Source organism: Erpetoichthys calabaricus, chromosome 14, assembly GCF_900747795.2.
Source record: "Erpetoichthys calabaricus chromosome 14, fErpCal1.3, whole genome shotgun sequence".
In the NCBI taxonomy this organism is placed as follows: domain Eukaryota; kingdom Metazoa; phylum Chordata; class Cladistia; order Polypteriformes; family Polypteridae; genus Erpetoichthys; species Erpetoichthys calabaricus.
Window position 1 is genome coordinate 102,306,341 of NC_041407.2, and position 19,083 is coordinate 102,325,423.

General features: G+C 40.1%; 1 protein-coding gene across 1 annotated transcript in view; it reads right to left on the minus strand.

Annotated features, from left to right (window-relative positions):
* The window catches only part of LOC114643273 (C-C chemokine receptor type 7-like), a 40,053-nt gene extending 25,327 nt beyond the window's left edge, over window positions 1-14,726 (minus strand). Inside the window, exon 1 of the mRNA XM_051936410.1 lies at window positions 14,631-14,726. The gene's annotated coding sequence lies outside the window, so the exon portion shown is untranslated. The remainder of the gene's footprint in view (window positions 1-14,630) is intronic.
* Window positions 14,727-19,083: the final 4,357 nt, after the last annotated feature.

Below are 19,083 nucleotides of genomic sequence, written 5' to 3' on the forward strand. Positions count from 1 at the left end.
TCTGCGTGGGTTTCCTCCGGGCGCTCCGGTTTCCTCCCAAAGACATGCAGGTTAAGTGGTTGGCGATTCTAAATTGGCCCTAGTGTGTGCTTGGTGTGTGGGTGTGTTTGTGTGTGCCCTGCGGTGGGCTGGCCTTCCTGCCTTGTGCCCTGTGTTGGCTGGGATTGGCTCCGGCAGACCCCCGTGACCCTGTGTTTGGATTCAGCGGGTTGGAAAATGGATGGATGGATGGACTGTGTAACGCAGTAAAAATCATTATAAAAATCTACAGAATTGCAAAAAAAAAAAAAAAAAAGATTCCTGATTGTACAGAGTGTCTCATTTAAACATCACTGGTTAATAAAAGTTTATAGGCTAAAAGTCATTTTAGAAAGAAAGAAAGAAAGAAAATGCTCATATAGTGCCTTTCATGATAAGAAATACTTAAAAGTAAATAAAGCATTTAACTCGGAAAGAAAGAAAGAAAGAAAGAAAGAAAGAAAGAAAGAAAGAAAGAAAATGCTAATATAGTGCCTTTCATGATAGTACTTAAAGTAAATAAAGCACTTAACTCAGAAAGAAAGAAAGGAAAATTTTGATTTTTAACATACACTGTGTAACGCAGTAGCAATCATTAAAAAAATCTACAGAATTACAAAAAAAGAAAAGATTTCCTAATTCCTGATTGTACAGACTGTCTCATTTAAGCTTCACTGGTTAATAAAAGTTTATAGGCTAAAAGTCATTTTGGAAAGAAAGAAAGAAAGAAAGAAAGAAAGAAAGAAAGAAAGAAAGAAAGAAAGAAAGAAAGAAAGGGGCTTATTTTAACAGTAAGGAGCCCTGGCCTCGTTCCCACTGTAAATGTGCGTGGGTTTAGTGAAAGAGCGATATGAGGCGCTCTCGTGATTGCACAAAAGTCGACATAAATAATAACATCATTTTTTGGAGGTAACCCCATTTCCTTCTGCTATCCAGAAATCTAAACTGACACTCCACGATGGCGTGTAAGTGACTTCTAGTCCAGAGTTGGTTCTTCCTTTTGGTTTGAGGCCACTGTGATGTTAAACGACTTTGTGCGATTTTATCTTCACGCAATTTGGTGGAACGCGCAAGTTTTTATAGCTCAAGGTCCCCGGCTCAGCTGTTGCCTTCGACTTGATCCTATCCCATGAACAATGCGGTCCGGCTGTAATATGAAAATAATTGCACCGTGTATTTCCCAAATTGTTGATCATCTTAAAGTGGCTCTTCACTCCGTATAAACTAAAGGTTGCATTTGTACGCCAGTACAGTCTCTGTAGCTATAACGCGACTGAATGATACAAAGTTGTGTACCACCGTTTAATGCCACCTGTTAAAGAGCGCTGTGCACCAAGTGACCTTTTACGGAGGGCCTTAAAAACGAAACAGAACTGCTCGTTCGGTGAATCCCACATGTAACCAAGAATAACAGAAAAAGGCAAGTAAGTAAAGTAAGCGATCGGAATTTAAAAAGAACTGGGCAGATTGTAATACACTTAATTTACGTTTATGCTTTGTTACGCAATGCCGTGTGCTGCACAGAAGCGCTGCTCAAGTTCCCTTTTCATTAAGTCGCGCAATCTGTTCATTTGGCCCGGTGGTTAACAATCAAGACGTGTCCTGTGTGCAACAAATAAAAATCCCCTAAACCCCCATACTCCCCCACCCCATTCTTTGGCCACAGAAAACGACAAGGGGGAGACACCGCCTTGACAGCAGTGTTCGAATAGTAGAATTAACCGAGGAGGTTTTAGCAGAATTACCGATGAGGGGCATCAAAATAATCAGTGCTAAAACTATAAATACGCCCCTGGGTTGTATCGACTTCTAAAGCCAATTGGACGTGTGGTGTCGTATACACTGGTATAAAGCTGATTAATTTCCAATGTAAATAACAAAGTGAAAAATTTAAGAAAGAAAGAAAGAATATTGTTGTATAGTGCCTTTCACGATAAGCAATACCATAAAGTAACAAAGTGCTTAACTTTAAAAATTGTTATATAATGCATTTTATAAGTAGGTACTAAAGTAAATAAAGCATTTAATGTCAGAAAAGAAATGATTATATAGTGCCTTTCATAGAAATCAATACCCATAGTAAACAAAACAATTTAATTTTAGAAAAAAAGAAAATTGTTATATAATATATTTTATGATAACAATGCCTAAAGTAAATAACAAACCATTTAACTTTAGTAAGAAAGAAAGAAAGAAAGAAAGAAAGAAAGAAAGAAAGAAAGGTGTTATATTGTACTTTTCATGTACATATGAATTTATTTTATTTTTCTCCCAACCATTTCCCGACGCCACAGAGCTGCTAGACCCGACATGATTGGCTGTAAGCGCACCTGTCCTACAATGAGAAGACGCCCCTCTAGGATTGATTGGTCCGAACGTAGCCCCGCCCACATGCAATAGGAAATGATTCACACACTTACTTTTTATGACAGCATGAACTGTTACACCATAAATCATGTGGCAACACCCTGGCAAATTGTGCAAAGCTTATAATATGCCAGTCTTATGGTATCACTTGACGAATTGCTTAATTGTCCTATTTAGAACCTGCCAGAATGAAGTTTGAATTTCTCAAAAATATCAATTTATATTTTTATTTATTCTTTTTTAAGATCACAAGACTTTACTGACTTGTTTGCCATGCGGCCGCTGCCTTGTGATAACTGGTCATCAATGGGTATGGCAGCTTTTGATGAGCCTTGGGCACTGTGACTTTTTAGGAAGCGTCCTGACTCAAACTACACATCATAACATTGTGATTCTCCTGCCAGCTTAACCCTTTGCAGGGTCGTGGATTGTCAGAGCAAATCGGCGCTGGGCACAAGTACAGTTTGTGGTCGCCAATTAAACAAACCTGTACATCTTTAGGCATGTAAGGAAAGAAGCTTAGGAGAACCACAAAGGCACGGTGAGAACTTGCACCCTCCACACGAACGACTGTACTGTTGAATGCTAAGCACTGCACATATGGACAATGTTCTCAGAAAATGAAAACTTCTAACACGTGATAAAGATGTGTCTTGGAATGAAAGCAATAACAAGCCATATAATTAAATATTAGGTCACATTATCTATTCGGCCTGACCTGGCTACAAATCACGAAATTGGTTGAAACGAAAAACTGCAGCCCACCAAGACAGTGAGTGTAAAACAAGTGCTGGCCCCCATCAAGCACTGCATATAAGTAAGGGGAGAGGCTCCAGCAGCACCGTGACACCGCCACGGATAAGCAGGTTAAGAAGAATAATGGATGCATGAATAGAAACAAAAAATGAAAGATGTGTCCTTTTTGCGGGAAGGTCCTGATGAGCATGCGCCCCTTGAAATACATAAACAGCGGCCCTCTGTGTCCAGAGCACTTGAAATTTCAGTGTCATTAGAGTTTGAGAATCGGGGGCACGCGCACCATGAAGTACCCTGAAGTCCGGAGCGTGCGATACTGTTATGTACTGCTATAGACAATGCAATGCCAGCTCAATATTTTGGAGGCTCATCCCTGGCTGATGTCACTCGCCCAGTGGCGTTGCATAGCCCTCCCTTCAAAGTCACTGTCCCCAGCGACCACTTCCAACGGCCCCCAAACTCGTCAAAAATGCAGGGTGGTCTTTTATTTGACCAGATGTGCGCATAATTATCAAAACTGCACTGTACCAATTTCCATTAACTAAACTTACTAAATTAGATTTCAAGCCAAGTCAAGTTGGGGAGCCTGCACTGGTACAGTGCGTTGCCGCACCCACTACACAACTAAACAACTCGGGATGCCGGTTGGCAACCCCCCAGGCAGACACGCAGTCCAGTCCCCACCCTCTGGAAATGACTGTTTATCTGCCGCAGCCAGGTGTTACGTGGGCGACTCCTTGGCCTGATCCAGCCACTCGGGTCCCCAACAATGAAGATCTTACGAGCTGATAAAAATAAATACATAGATAAATAAATAAATAAATAAACCTTCTGTACACACAGAAGAATTACAAACGAACGTTCTTTAAACTTTTGTTGTTACCCACAGTGCAATAGTGCAGGGATCACCAGGAATAATTTACGGGGTTGCCGCAAAGAGGGCGTTGCTTATGCAAATATTCTTCTTTATGCAAATATAGAATTCTGTGCCATTGTGACTTTACGGCAATACATCAATTATTTATAAAACAGTCCCGGACATGGAAACAATTCAACGATATTGAAGGCTAAAACACCACTTAAAAGTAAATGTACGTGCATTTATCGGTTTAAAATCATTGTTTTAACAGGTAATTATATTACTTTTTTTACAGTGCAAATACACGACAAATGTAATGTAATTATTCAGCGATTTACGGTGCAGTGGTAGCGCTGATGCCGCGCAGTACTGGTTCGTGTCGCGGGTGGAGTTTCCATATTCTCCCCGTGACTCTGCGGCCTGTGTGTGATGGTTTCTGCTCTGTGACGGATCCTTCATTGAACGAGATGGTTCTTTGTCAAGCAATGAAGAACCACACAAGAAATGAGAGTGCTACAAAAGGACAAGTGTTTCTAAAAGTGTAGGGGGTGAGAACGTGTCCACAGATATCCAGGAACACAGGGGTGTCAAACTCATATAATGGGGGACACCTGTGGTAGCAGGCTTTTGTTCCTGCCGATTTCTTAATTAGCAACCACGCCATATTTATGTATTTTTTGACATACCTAATTGGTTTTCTTTGCCTAAACTAGCAGCCAAACAATAAAGAGATGCCAAGCGAGTTTACAGATGACCAGCTATAGCTCAGTGGTCTTAGACTGTCCGTGAAGTCGCACAGTTTTGCTCCCATTTATTTGTTAATGAAACTCATGATTTAAATCTCCGGTTTTGTTAATGATCTCATTCAACTACACCTGGCATTTCCAAAACTGATTTTCTTTTTTCAGATATCATCGCCCCAAATGCTTTTCAGACCCCTGCAGCTAAGAACTTCTCAGTGGTTCCGTTTTTTCTTCCCTCAAAGTTTTTTTTTTTTTATTTTAAACAAATATTATATAAAAGACACAGATGCAAAAATGATCTAAGTAGGTGCAGTCGGCTTGCTTTGCAGCTCATTATAGTCCGACCTGGTTAGTGTTAGTGATTGGTTACTAAAGGAGAAACCTGCAGCCATTTTGACCCTCCAGCAACTGAGTTTGACCCCTCTGCTATAGGACTTTATTTTTTTGTAATTTCTTAAGATAAAAAAAAAAAATAATAATAATAAACACAACAAAAAGGAATATGGGGAGAATACAAATTCCACAAAGATTGTGACCTAACCAGAACATGAACCCAGGGTAGCACCACTGTAGTGTGGCCCACTTTCATACACAACTCCTGTAGACTGAAACTACAGAATGTCTTCCTTGTTTGTACCTTGTGGTGACCCTGTGCACGACTGACCCCAGGCCAAAGCCTACTGCCACCACATTTGATGTCAGGGAAGATACGGCAGCCACAACTATTGATGAGACCCACTGCTTCAGATTGTCCGAGTACAGTCAGAGATTGGTGTTGCTGGCTGGTCTTTTGGCCCTCAAACCCCCTGGACTGTTTGCTTTCCTCTCCTCCCTGGCCATCTGACAACTGCAAATGTTATACTGGAGTCTGATGTTTGCCATTTTACCTTTAGAGAGTATACTTATTAAAACTGCCTAGAGTAACTCCATTAGGTACTCTGTCTATATTTGTAATTTTTCCTTTACTTAAACTTAAATCATATAGTGTTTTTCTTATCTATCTATCTATCTAGCTGTCTCTATACTTGTCATTTTTCTTTACTTATACTTTAATTATATACTGTACGGCCTTTCACATCTAACTATTATATAGTGCCTTTGACATCTCTCTATTACATACTGCCTTTGACCTCTACTATATAGTGCTATTAATTTGTCAGTCTTTCTATTTATTCATTCATCTCTGTCATATATTTAATTTCTTATCTAGTCATCTATTGTATGATATCTATCTCATCCACCTATCCATATATATTTTATATAGTGCCTTTCATAAATATCAATCTATCAATCCAAGCTTTATTGTGATATACACAGAGTACAGCGTACATGTATAATGATTAAATTCTTATACCTCACAGAATATGACCATCAACTAACAATTGAAGGCACAATTAACAGTGCAGTAATGCAAAAATACAGAACAAAAAATACTACCGAGTACAAACTGCAGTGCAACAGCTAACAACATACAGCTGGGAGATGCACAAGTGAGGCAGAAAAGGGCAGCAGAGCAAAGTGAGCGGTGTTGTTAAAAGAGGAAATCAGCAATAAGCTGACAGTTCTGAAATTCAGTAATAATAAAAATAAAGTGCAGAGCAGATAAACGAAAACAGCTCACAGATAGCCTGGCAATACAGTATAATGTAGTGTGGAATATATTAAAGACAGATAGGAGGATATTATATAGTGCCTTTCCTATCTACCATCTCTCTTTGTAACTCTTCCTTTGTTTTTTGTAAAGCATTTTGAGCTACAGTCCATCCATGCATTCTTCAACCCGCTGAATCCGAACACAAGGTCAAGGGGGTCTGCTGGAGCCAATCCCAGCCAACACAGGGCACAAGGCAGGAACCAATCCCGGGCAGGGTGCCAACCCATCGCAGATTTTGAGCTACAGTTTTGAATGAAAATGTGCTACAAATGGGCTACAAATAGGTGTCTATTTGTGTAATGCAGTGGTCTTCAAACTCAGTCCCGGGGACCCCATGCAGCTGTAGGCTTTTGCTCCCACCCACTTCTGTTTTTAACTGGCCTCTTAGCCAAAGTGCTACTTCCCAAGCCGTTGAAGTGTTCTGAGGTCGAGACAGACATTTAAAAAACAAAACAAAAAACATTTGGTAGGTTTTATGTACTAATTAGGTGTTTCGATGTGTTACATGGGAAAATGTGCTTTTTTAAAATTGTTTTTATTTACAGCTTTCATCATCCAGATTTTCATTCTGCTCTGCCAGGCGTTCAGGTAATTTAATCCATTCTTTACAAATAGTGAGTCCGAAACTAAAGTAGTTGCCACATTTCACCATTCAGTGTCATCTGCCCGGGTATCTGCTTGTTGTTATTTGTCATCATTAAGATAAATATAAAGGGGGCAAACTACAGAAAAAAAATGCATATTACAGTTTTACTCAGTTACCTTGGACAATTTCCTGAATGACAATTAAGATTCTCAGAAGACAGGAGAAGTTGGGTCCCCTGAGAACAATAAATTAAAACCCAACATCATTTGGCTCACAGCATAACAGCATTTTTGATTATTATTTAAGGACTAAAAATGGATTGGTGCAATTCTCCAAATGACTACGTATAATTCTCATTGAACTTATAGATAGATAGATAGATAGATAGATAGATGTGAAAAGCAGCATATGATAGATAGATGTGAAAGGCACTATATGATAGATAGATCATTATGAAAGGCACTATATGATAGATAGATGTGAAATGCAGTATATGATAGATAGATAGATAGATAGATAGATAGATATGAAAGGCACTATATAATAGATAGATATCTTTTGCCACAACTAATTTGGTAATAATCAGCGAACGCGACACTTAAATCCACCCTAGCTATGAAGCTCTTACACGTTGCCTATCCATAAAACACATAACGGCACATTCTGTACTACAAAAGTAACAGATGAGTTTTCTGTTTCCAGTTTATTCTGAGGAGGATCATCCATCCATCCATTATCCAACCCGCTGAATCCGAACACAGGGTCACGGGGGTCCGCTGGAGCCAATCCCAGCCAACACAGGGCACAAGGCAGGAACCAATCCCGGGCAGGGTGCCAACCCACCGCAGCTGAGGAGGATCAGTTCATTTTATATATTTTGTATATTGTATTTTCTTGTTTTTCTCGGCAGAACAGTCTCCCAATAACTGACCCCACCCCCCACCCCACCCCCCAAAAAAAAACCTCCCATCCTAAACCTCGCAGCCTCTCAGTCAGTCCCGGCTACTGAAATAACCGCAAAAATCGCGCGCCTCAAGCTGAATGTGCCGCTCGTACAAACAGCAGCACGGCGGTCTAAGGAAACCTCAATGACAAGTCATGCACACCACGATGACATAAATATTTAATAAATAAAAAAAGTCTCTGATGAGTCAAAGAAAAAAATTAAATGTTCCAGATTTCCATCAGTGTCAAGCATAGATGACCATAGCAGGAGGCTGAACCATCAACAAAACCTGAACGTACAGTGTGTGGTGTTGTTCGCAGTGACAGACTCCCAGTGTAGGTGGCAGATTTAGGTATGGGACAATATGGGCAGCCGTCCAGAGTGTCAAGTATCCGGGCACTGCACTGGACGCCCTCATCAAAAACATGGAATGGCGATTACAGCCAACCGCTCAATCCTTAAGGGGCGCCAGTTATGTAACAGACTGTGCCCCGAAGAGCACAACCCGGTCGTCGAAGTCTAGTATTGATTAAGTGCTATGAACACCGATAGGCTGCCTCCCCCCACCTCCATAGGGCTCTAATTGGGCTTCGACTGGCACAGGTGGGCAGGTTATACTGGTGTAGGATTTCTCTGATGTCGTATTCCCTGCAAGTCCCGGACTCACAGTTTGGATGGGTTCACGTCCCGAAGTGGGTTGTGTTTAATGTATAGCCTGACGTCCCGTCCTGGGCGTGTTCTGCCTTGCGGTCAATGCTCCCGAGTTAAAACGAGGGTCACTGCGACCCTATAATGAAAAGACAGAGTTGGGGAAATGGATAAAATGGTTGAATGAATGGATGATATGTTAACAGAATCAGACGGCCAGTTCACTCATTTTATTTTGTAACGAACAGCCAGTCAGGGTGCAGCACGGTTAGTCAGTTAATGGGGTTACATTAAGTCATTCACGTCTTCTGTTCGAGACAGGCTGAATTGATGTTTCGGTGGTACCTATCCATGCAAATGGATGCAATGGAAAAAATGCAGAGAGCATCTGGGATGCCACACACATACACACACACGCGCAGTCACAGGCTGGGACAGTTTCGGTCATTAACCGAACCCCGAGTCCGAATCCTGTGTCTACACTCTTAAAAATATACTGGTCCTTTAATGGCACTTTACTGGGTTGGTGTGTTTCCTTAATGATTCTGAGAAGGGTTATTTGCATGTTTTTTTTTTTCTTGCTTTGAAGAAATTCCTAATATAAGGATAAAACAATTTTTTAATGTCCAGTAAGCTATCTAGCAAAAAACACACATAAGTTAGGCTGTGTTAATGTACTGTATACACAAGAGTAGTTTTAAAACCGGTAACCCGTTTGTATTTCACAAATGTGTCACCATCTGTAAATTCATATGGAACCCCGAATTTCAATCAAAGCTACTTTCCGATTTCGAAGTGGTCGGTCGCAGTTGGAGGTTTTCTTGTTGATATTCTGTTCTTAACATTCCTAAATGTGTTTTTTGTAATTACTGAAAAAAATGACTAAAGTATTTCTGAAACTTTCACATGGAGGGTTCTTTCGGAGATCCATTTTGGTACTTTTATTTTTAAATGTATGTTGAATGGTGAATAGGTTAAAGGAGGCTGTAAAATGAGGTTATTCTGCGTGCACTCAAAAAAAAAAGTTAAACAAATGTAACTCTACCGTGGGCAGTGGCTCCTCGCAATTAGTTTGAGTCGTTTTAGAATTAAACATTCATTTTTTGGGTTGATGCATTCGCCTTGTGTTATGAAAATATAACACAGTTACAGCTATTGAATGTCTGTATAGAGAATTAAAGTAACTGAAACTCTTTTACTAAACTTGAACTAGATTGTTTTTCAGTTGAGGATACATATAAGCCAATCCAATTTAACATTAAATGCATTCAAATTGTAGGTAAGGGTTCGAGCTAATAATGCATCATAACATAAAAGGTCACTTAAGCGTGTAGTGGGTCATTTACTTCCGCATAAAGTAAGCAAGTTATTATAATTATTTTTATAAAAAAAACATTTAATTTACACAGTACAAAAACAACCTTTTCTTGCTCAAATATCTCATTTAAACTTAAATCATCACTCGCAAAAGAATTAAAAATGATATTCCAGCATATCCCATACAATATTCTTGTTGAAAAAATTTATATTCCCATATTCTCTTAACTGAAATCATCATCATTCTAAAATATTGGACCCAACATTTACCTTCGATTAAAAAAAAATCCCAGTAAAAGGCTTTATTTCTCATTCCCCAAGACTCTCAAACCTTGCCATCTTTCCTGCAGCTGCGAATCCCTACGTCTCCATGTCTCGCTTTCTTTTCCTTTTGTTACGGAGGTGTTGAATAATTTGACTCAATTTGTGACGTCACTGATTCTTTAGATTAAGTTCTTTATAATAAGCGCAATCGCCACAGGTTGTCCGGCAAGTACAGACAGAAAGAAGAGATGTCCAAATAATTGTTTATTAAAATACAAAGCCATGCCATTCATTTCTTCAAAAGTTGTTTACACCATCCATCCATCCATCCATTATCCAACCCGTTACATCCTAACTACAGGGTCACGGGGTCTGCTGGAGCCAATCCCAGCCAACACAGGGCGCAAGGCAGGAAAGAAACCCCGGGCAGGGTGCCAGCCCACCACAGGGCACGCACGCACGCACACACACACACACCAACACACACTAGGGGCAATTTATAATCGCCAATGCACCTAACCTGCATGTCTTTGGACTGTGGGAGGAAACCCACGCAGACACGGGGAGAACATGCAAACTCCACGCAGGGAGGAACCGGGAAGTGAACCTGGGTCTCCTAACTACGAGGCAGCAGCGCTACCCACTGCGCTTGTCTACACCAGGGTACGATAATATAAATGACATACTGTATATTTGTGAATGTGTGTGTGTGATCTCTTCTTACGGACGCACACTGATTAAGTTTCGGAGATGTTCTTGGATTGGAATTCATAAAATGAATCCTTGCTGCAGATAGGAATTTGTTCGCGAAGTCTCTCGTAACGATTAAGTGGAGACAACTTCACTGAAAATACTACGAGTCGGGCGATGCTCAGGAGTTGGCTGATGCAGTAACTCTCAGGCGGGTATCTACTCCAGGAGATGGCAAAAGTTCTTGGGCCAATCTCCGCAGGACTTTACAGACTGACCGCTTATACTAAAAAATTATTGGCGGCGCAGTGAATAGTAACCTGTATAGAACATTGAGGGTTGAAAACGGGAATTTACAGCAGGTGAATATAGCGAATCTCCTGCTACACCTTTTCCAAACTCTACTCTTAAAAATGAAGATGCCAAGGCGGTCCTTCAGAGCGATGTCATTTAGTTCCCAAAGGACCCTTCCACATGGAGGTTCTAGAAACAAACTTTATTATTTAGATCCTTAACATTCTCGACATATAGCCACGAATAGATGGCAACAGATTTGTGAAACACCAACTGGTCCTGATTTGAGAAGGGCTCTCTGTTGCACACAATCACACATAAGTTTGTTTTTTCTTGATATGCGAGTGCCCTGCTAGGTAGCTTATCATACATTGAAGACTTCATTTGTGTGCACATTCTCAAAGAACCAACGTCATATATGCAAAGAAGCTTTCCCAAAATGAAATGGTGCTTTGTCAGGCAATAAAACCACACAACCCAGTAAAGAACCATAAGTGCTATTAAAGAGCCAGTATTTTCAATAGTGTACCCACCACATATATCTCTGGTTACATTTCGCTTTAAAAGAATACCACCGGCATCCGATACCCTAGTATTTCCCAGCCTAAGTTTTTAAAATATGATTAAAAAAATCACTACCACATGAACAACAAAACACAAACTTTTAGCCCCACCTTATTAACAGCAAAACGCTTACACTTTACTGCATGATCCAGTTCTGGGATGGAGGACATGAAGACAGTTTCACAGAATATATTCTTTTCACCGTTCTTCAGCAGCAGCGGTATTTCTGGATATCCCTCTTAATTCGGTCTTGTATTCTGTTCTCCTGTTGTCCCATACCGTAGCCGATTGTACATCAGGGTTGGGAGCATGCGCTTTATTACATTTGACCAGAACCGTGCGGGATTCCCATACCCTCCGTTAAGTGAGACATACAATTAACCAGAAAAACAATGCATTGTTTATATAATCTTGACATTAATTACATTGTCGTGTTGTCAAGAAAGAAATAAAGATGTATTCATGAAAACATGTATTCAAAAAAAGTATCATAAATCGGCTTCCACAACTCATTTAGGTCTCACAGTCTTTAACTTTCTTTCCAACTCTACAAAGGTGTGGAGATCCTTCGGAACATGTGATGAACAAAGGGGGCGGAGCTTTATGCAAAGTTTCAGAAGTTATGCAAAAATGGGAGAATCCTGTAAATAAAACTTGAGTTTGTTACAAATTAACTGTGCACGGGGAAATGGGAATACGGTGTTTCGAGGATTACAAAAGTATCAATTCTGGGTAAGAATAACATAAAATACGTGAGCGACAGCAGTCCCTGACACGGACGGTGCCTTTCTTGAAATAATCTGACTGCTTTGCATCAACATAAATTGTGTCAGTGTGACATCTTAACAAATTTAAGTTAATGTAACTTGAAGTCGTTAAGTAAAACTAAAGTTAACGTAAGTTCTGTTCGATACAGAACTTTAAAATATCCTCAATAGGTCAGGGAGAAGCGACCCCGCATTAAAACACGCTCCAAGGTGGTCTCGTGTCTTACACGGTAAACTGACTGTGAGAGAGAGAGAGAAGGGAGTCGAGAGGGTTTCATTTCAGTGCGCACACACAGCGCCTTGGAATATTCACAGTCCGTGCGTCAGTCCGACAAATTACCGGACCCGATCGATACGTGGTGTCAAGTGCAGGCATGCGACAAGAAAAAGACCTGGACTGGACGCCAGTCAAATTGAAAAGTACCATCCCTGTAAAAATATCCCGGAGCCTTCTGTGGTGTTTCCATTATTTTATGTTCTGTACAATCTGGTTCTGTAACGGCACTTGTGTGGTGTGGGTCCTCGTAGAGCTCGACAAAGAATCGTTTAATTCCGCGAAGGGCTCTTCGAACATAACATTGCGGTTCTTTGGGTTTTAATACGGTTCCTAATATTTGGACAAAATAGAAATCTTTAATGTTTAGTATAGACTAGCAGGATGTGGAAGATCAAGAAAACCTGAACACATATCCTGTGTGACATGCATACGGGAATTATTTTAAAACCAGAAACAGATATCTATACATGGCCATTTATGGAACCTTTAGTGCAGCCAGTGCTCAATCCATTAAACTACATAGGCGGCCGCTCGGAGAGCCATTTATTAGAGTTAAGGGGAGTGATTACCCGCTATAGACATCGAGAGGCGACGTCCATCCACCCCTCCTACGCCTCCAAATGGGCTTTGACCGGCAGTGATGGCGTCGCTCTGTAGACACCTTCCCTTATGGTGTGGACCCACCGCACTAGAAATAAAATGCGCAGTGATTGACTTCGGTGAACGGCGCGTCTTTCTGTTCGTTTTCAATGTGAAAGTGCCCGTTGATTTATTCTTATTTAATATTTTGGTAAGTAATTTTTACCTATTTCTAACTTATTTCTTCTTAGTTTGTTATAGAAATAAATGTTCTTGAGCTTATCCATTTTGTTTCGTGCAATGATCGGTGTTAAAATATAATTTAATAAATAATTTATTATTGGGTTCCTTATGAAAAGCACTTTATAAAAATATGAAAGTTGTTGTGCATTAAAATGATCAAACTCGGCTTGAGCTGCAAAAGACCAGGTATAAAACTAGACGTCGTGCCTCTTCCGCTTATCTTTGTATTTGTATTGTTATTGTTTTCCAAAAGTAGCTACTTTTTACTGTAGAATTAAGTTAGCCTTCCCCTCTTTCGGATGTTGGCGGAAATCGAAGATGCACAAACAGAGCCCACTGGAACACGGGGAGAACATGAAACACCCGACAGCCGCGCAGGTCCGTGGGGCAGCAGCCGCTCCGTTATTCTTTAATCCACAATGTTCGATTAAACGTGAAAAAGAACATTCACAAAGTGGTGGTATAGTTAGGAAGAAGTGTCCAGAAATGCATCTTAGCTTACCTTTCTTTGTAAAATTAAAACTAACAAAAGTCTCCTTTGACCATCGGTGACTCAGACTTTCATTTGCCAGATTCCTGCAATGAATTAGCCTACACCTACTAGTCACACATAGAAAAAACTTTTTTTAGATTTACACATCTCTCTAACTGTGCGTGAAATGTCTTTATCTTCGCTATTCGTTGCTTTCAATTCGAGTCTTTAATGTGGTCAGATAAGCAACCTTTAGACAATGATCGCCCGAGATGAGCAAACTCGGCGTTTCACTTTGAGACGGGGTCGCTTTTGTGGGGAAACAGGCGTTATCTCTCCTTACCATTGCTAAAAATAATATGAAAAAAAAAATCCCAAACGAGGCACCTACAAACCAAAAGCAATGCAACGTGAAATATGTGTTAGAGTTTCATAGAAAATCTCCCTTTATATTGCTCGGTACATGTAGAACACTAATGGAAATGTTTAAAAGTTAATCTGTTTAGCTACAGAATAGAAAGTGCGAGCAACGCAACTGGTCACTGCTGCCCTCGATCGCCTTTCTGATGGTATTTTAGTAAGCCACTTGCCTGGTTGTCGGAGGTGCCCAGCAGCAGAGCTCTTTCAAAGAGAATCTCAGTGGAATTCAGGAGGCTCGAAATGTGCTGACAGATTTTTACTTTTTTTTTTCTCAGATATATATGTGGCTTTTAGGGCGTCATCGGGGAGGAGATATGAAAATAGGCTGGACTTGTTTAAAAAAGTGAGAAACGGTGAAAAGTTCAAACGCAAGCAAACAAGAAAGAACGAAAGAAAGCAAACAAGAAAGAAAGAAAGAAAGAAGCAATGCGTTTATGTTTTGCTTTTATAGTTAAAAATGTGAAGTCCTGTCACTCTGAGTATACATGCCAGCATAGTGCCTCACTGTGATTAGAACTGCCAGCTATGATGTTTTCCTTCTTTAGAGTCATTCTGGTGTACGTATCTGAGAGAAGTTTGTTGTTTTGTCATAATAATATAATATTTATTTATTGATCTTTTGTAAAAAGGCTAAATTCCCCTGTGTGGACAAATAAAGTTCTAACTACCTCTATCCATTGTATAGTGCCTTCTATCTATCTATCATATAGTGCCTTTCATCTATCATTCTGTCATACCTTATAATATTTATTATTAATAATTTTATTATTGATCTTCTGTAAAAAAAAAAAAAAGTCAAACTTACCTCTTTGGACAAATAAAGCTCTTTGTACAGTGTCATTTATCTATCTGTTATCTTGTGGCTTTCAGCTATCCTCCAATGTGCCTTATAACAATATTAATTAATTTATTGACCTTCTGTAAAAAAGTCTATCTATCTATCAATCAATCATACAGTACTATCCATCCATTTTCCAACCCGCTGAATCCGAACACAGGGTCACGGGGGTCTGCTGGAGCCAATCCCAGCCAACACAGGGCACAAGGCAGGAACCAATCCCGGGCAGGGTGCCAACCCACCGCAGTACAGTACTATTCATATCTATTAAGTTTACAGTGTCTTTTCTATTTCTCTCTCTCTCAATGTACCTATCTACATACAGAAAAAGAGGGTTGATGGAATCTATCCTGACAGTACCAGGTGCAAGACAGTGGCACATATACATGTGTGTATCTACAGTATATACATTATCTCTTTCAGTCCACAGTTCAGTGGAACTTCGGCCAAAAGATGAGTGATGGCACTTCCAGGTCCCTGCCATGAAGACCCACCCCTTCCAGAAGCCAGCATATTAAAACCACCCAGGACTGGAAGGAGACAGCCAGTATCTTCACTCCAGTCAACTGAGATGGACCACTTAGCAGTCTACTTTCATTCTGCATTAAATGGGGGCCTGCTGGATGCTCAACACTTTTGATGGCTCAACCTCTGCTACCTTCACTATATATATATATATTGTGACAGATTGGGGGCGCCATCGCTCCCTTGAACCCTTGGACACCATGCCAGACACCAGATAAAATCCAAAATACTGAATTTATTATTAATAAACAGTGCACAAAGCACCCTCGTCTCCACAATACTCATATAAATCAATAACAATACTACAATAAACAATCCTCCACTCTCCCAGATGCGTTGCCACCCTTCCACCCAGCTCAGCTCGTCTGTCTGGGATTTCCCACAGTCCTTTATAGCCCTCGACCCGGAAGTGCTTCTGAGCCCTCAGTCCATGTGATTATCCAGCACTTCCGGGTCAGGTAAAAACTTCTTTTTTCTTCAGCCCGGAAGTTTATCATTTCTTCCATTCCTGTGACTTGGAAATATTTCTGGGCTATACGGAAAATATAAATCCCTGGGCCTCCCTGCAGCGACTCCTGGCGGCCCCCATGGTATCCAGCAGGGTTGTGCATTAAAACTCCAATGTCCATGAGGCCCTGCTGGAATTCGGGGCACCTCCATGTTGCAGGGAGGGCTCCATCTGGCGGCCTGGGGGTATTGGCTGGGATGAACGGCCTGCCATATCCCACAATATATATATCTCTGTGGTGGATTGGCACCCTGACAGGGTTTGGTTCCTGCCTTGCACTCTGTGTTGGCTGGGATTGGCTCCAGCACACCTCTGTGACCCTGTGTTCGACATTCAGCGGGTTGGAAAATGGATGGATATATATATATATATATATATATATATATATATATATATATATATATATATATATATATATATCTCCTCTTTAATAAAACCCCTGTGTGCGTCCAGTGTCCATGTGTGTGTGTCTTCTGGTGAAGTGCGCATGCACGGGGCACGGAGCGATGCTTCAGAGGCCGCCTGACGCTTCACACAAGACAGAGAGGGCGTGACCTATAAACTATCACAATGCACAATGTGCTTTCTCAATTTTTTTTATTTTTAATAAATTTGCTAAAACCTCAAGTAAACTTTTTTCACGTTGTCATTATGGGGTGTTGTGTGTAGAATTCTGAGGAAAAAAATGAATTTAATCCATTTTGGAATAAGGCTGTAACATAACAAAATGTGGAAAAAGTGATGCACTGTATATATATATATATACTGTATATATATATATATTTATTTCCCTGTGGGTTTATTAAAGTTTATCTTATCTTATAAAGCTACAACTCACCTTTTTGTCTTAATGTTATATTCTTATATATGAAGCATGTATACACACACACACATAATCTGTATATATTTACATGGAGTGGATTCAGAAAATATTCAGATCCCTCTGCTTTTTTCACATTTTTGTTATGTTGAAGCCTTGTTCTAAAAATTTTTTTTTTTTTACATCAAGCAACACTCAACATAGGTGCCTTTTTCAAGCCCTGTCTTTTACTGAGAAGAGGGCCCCTGTCTGACCACTCTGCCTTAAAGCCCAGATGAGTGAAGTGATGCAGTAAGTTCCTCTTGTCTCCACACAGGTTCTCTGGAGTTCAGGCAGACTGAACGTCAGGTTCTCAATCACTTCTCTTAACAAGGCCCTTCTCCCATGATTGCTAAATTTGACCAGGTGACCAGCTGTAGGAAGAGTCATGGTCATTCCAAAGTTCTTCCATTTAAGAATGTTTGAGGATAAATTGTTCTCTTGGAAACCTTCAATGCTGCAGCCTTCTCCAGATCTGTGCCTCAACTCAATCCTATCTCTAAGTTTAGTAGACAGTTCCTTTGCCCTCTCGGCTTGGTCTTTGTCAGCTGTGGGACCTTCTATACACAGGTGTTTGCCTTTCCTAATCATGCCCACCAACTGAATTGAGCACAGGTGGACTCCAAACAAGATGGAGAAACAGCTCAGTAATAATCAGTAGAATGGGATGCACGTGACCCAGACTTCAAGTTTAATAACAAAGGGTCTGAATACTTGAGTGTAGGTGATAGTTCAGGTTTTTTTTTAATTTTTAATATTTTTGCAAAAGGTCCAAAAATCCTGTTTCAGTATTATCATTCTGGGGTGTTGATTGATGTGAGTAAAAAATTAATTTAAATGATTTTAGCATATGGCTGCAACATAACAAAATGTGAAAAAAGTGAAGGGGTCGAAATACTTTCTGAATCTAGTGTGTATATATTAAAGATAGACAGATGCTTTATTTATCCCCAAGAGGAAATAGAAGCTCAGAAAATAATATATGTATGTGTGTGCATGTGTGTGTGTGTGTGTGTAATAAAAACAAAGAATAGTCTCCCTGCTAAACTTCTGGCTTGGATCATCGAGAGCTGGTGCTGTCAATATGAGACTTGTAGACAGCAGTAAGATGAGGTCAGACCTGCTTAGATTGTACCACAGGTTTATATTAAATACATTAACATTTACATAAAGCAGGTCCAGCTTGAAGTGTCCGCAAATGGAACATGATGATAAGCGTTTGCTTCCTTATTTGAAGTCACCAGCATTCAGACTGATTTATCATTAAGATTTTGGTAACAATTTAATTTTTTCTGTTGCAGAGTCAGCCAGAATGGCAATCTCCATATCTCCCTGGGCAGTTACATGGACAAATTCAGTCTGCATTTCAATGTCTGGATATCAAATTTAGTTGTAATTGTACTGTGCTTCCCTTTTTGTCATTGCTCACTCATATAAATCTCTAGTTTCCCTGCAACGTTTTCCAGTCATTTTGATGAAACCCATCCAACATTAAAATAACATCTGAAAAGAGCTTTATACACACAGACACATACACACACACACATATATATATACTGTATTATATATATATATATTGCATAGTTTACTGTCAAATAATGCAAAGAGTACGCCCTCATTTGGGCTCATCAGGCATACACAGAATATGAATGCAATGAATGTAATTACTCTTTACCTACAGGCTGTCAAATAAATGAACCACATGCCGTGGCACAGCATCAAGGGGCTTCATCTCTGATGCCCGAGGTTCAATCCCTGCAAGGGGAGCAGTAGAGTGTGCATACCTGATGAGCCCAAATGAGGGCGAAATACTATATATATATATATATATATATATATATATATATATATATATATATATTTTATATTCACGGCATTCGTAGTCTGTG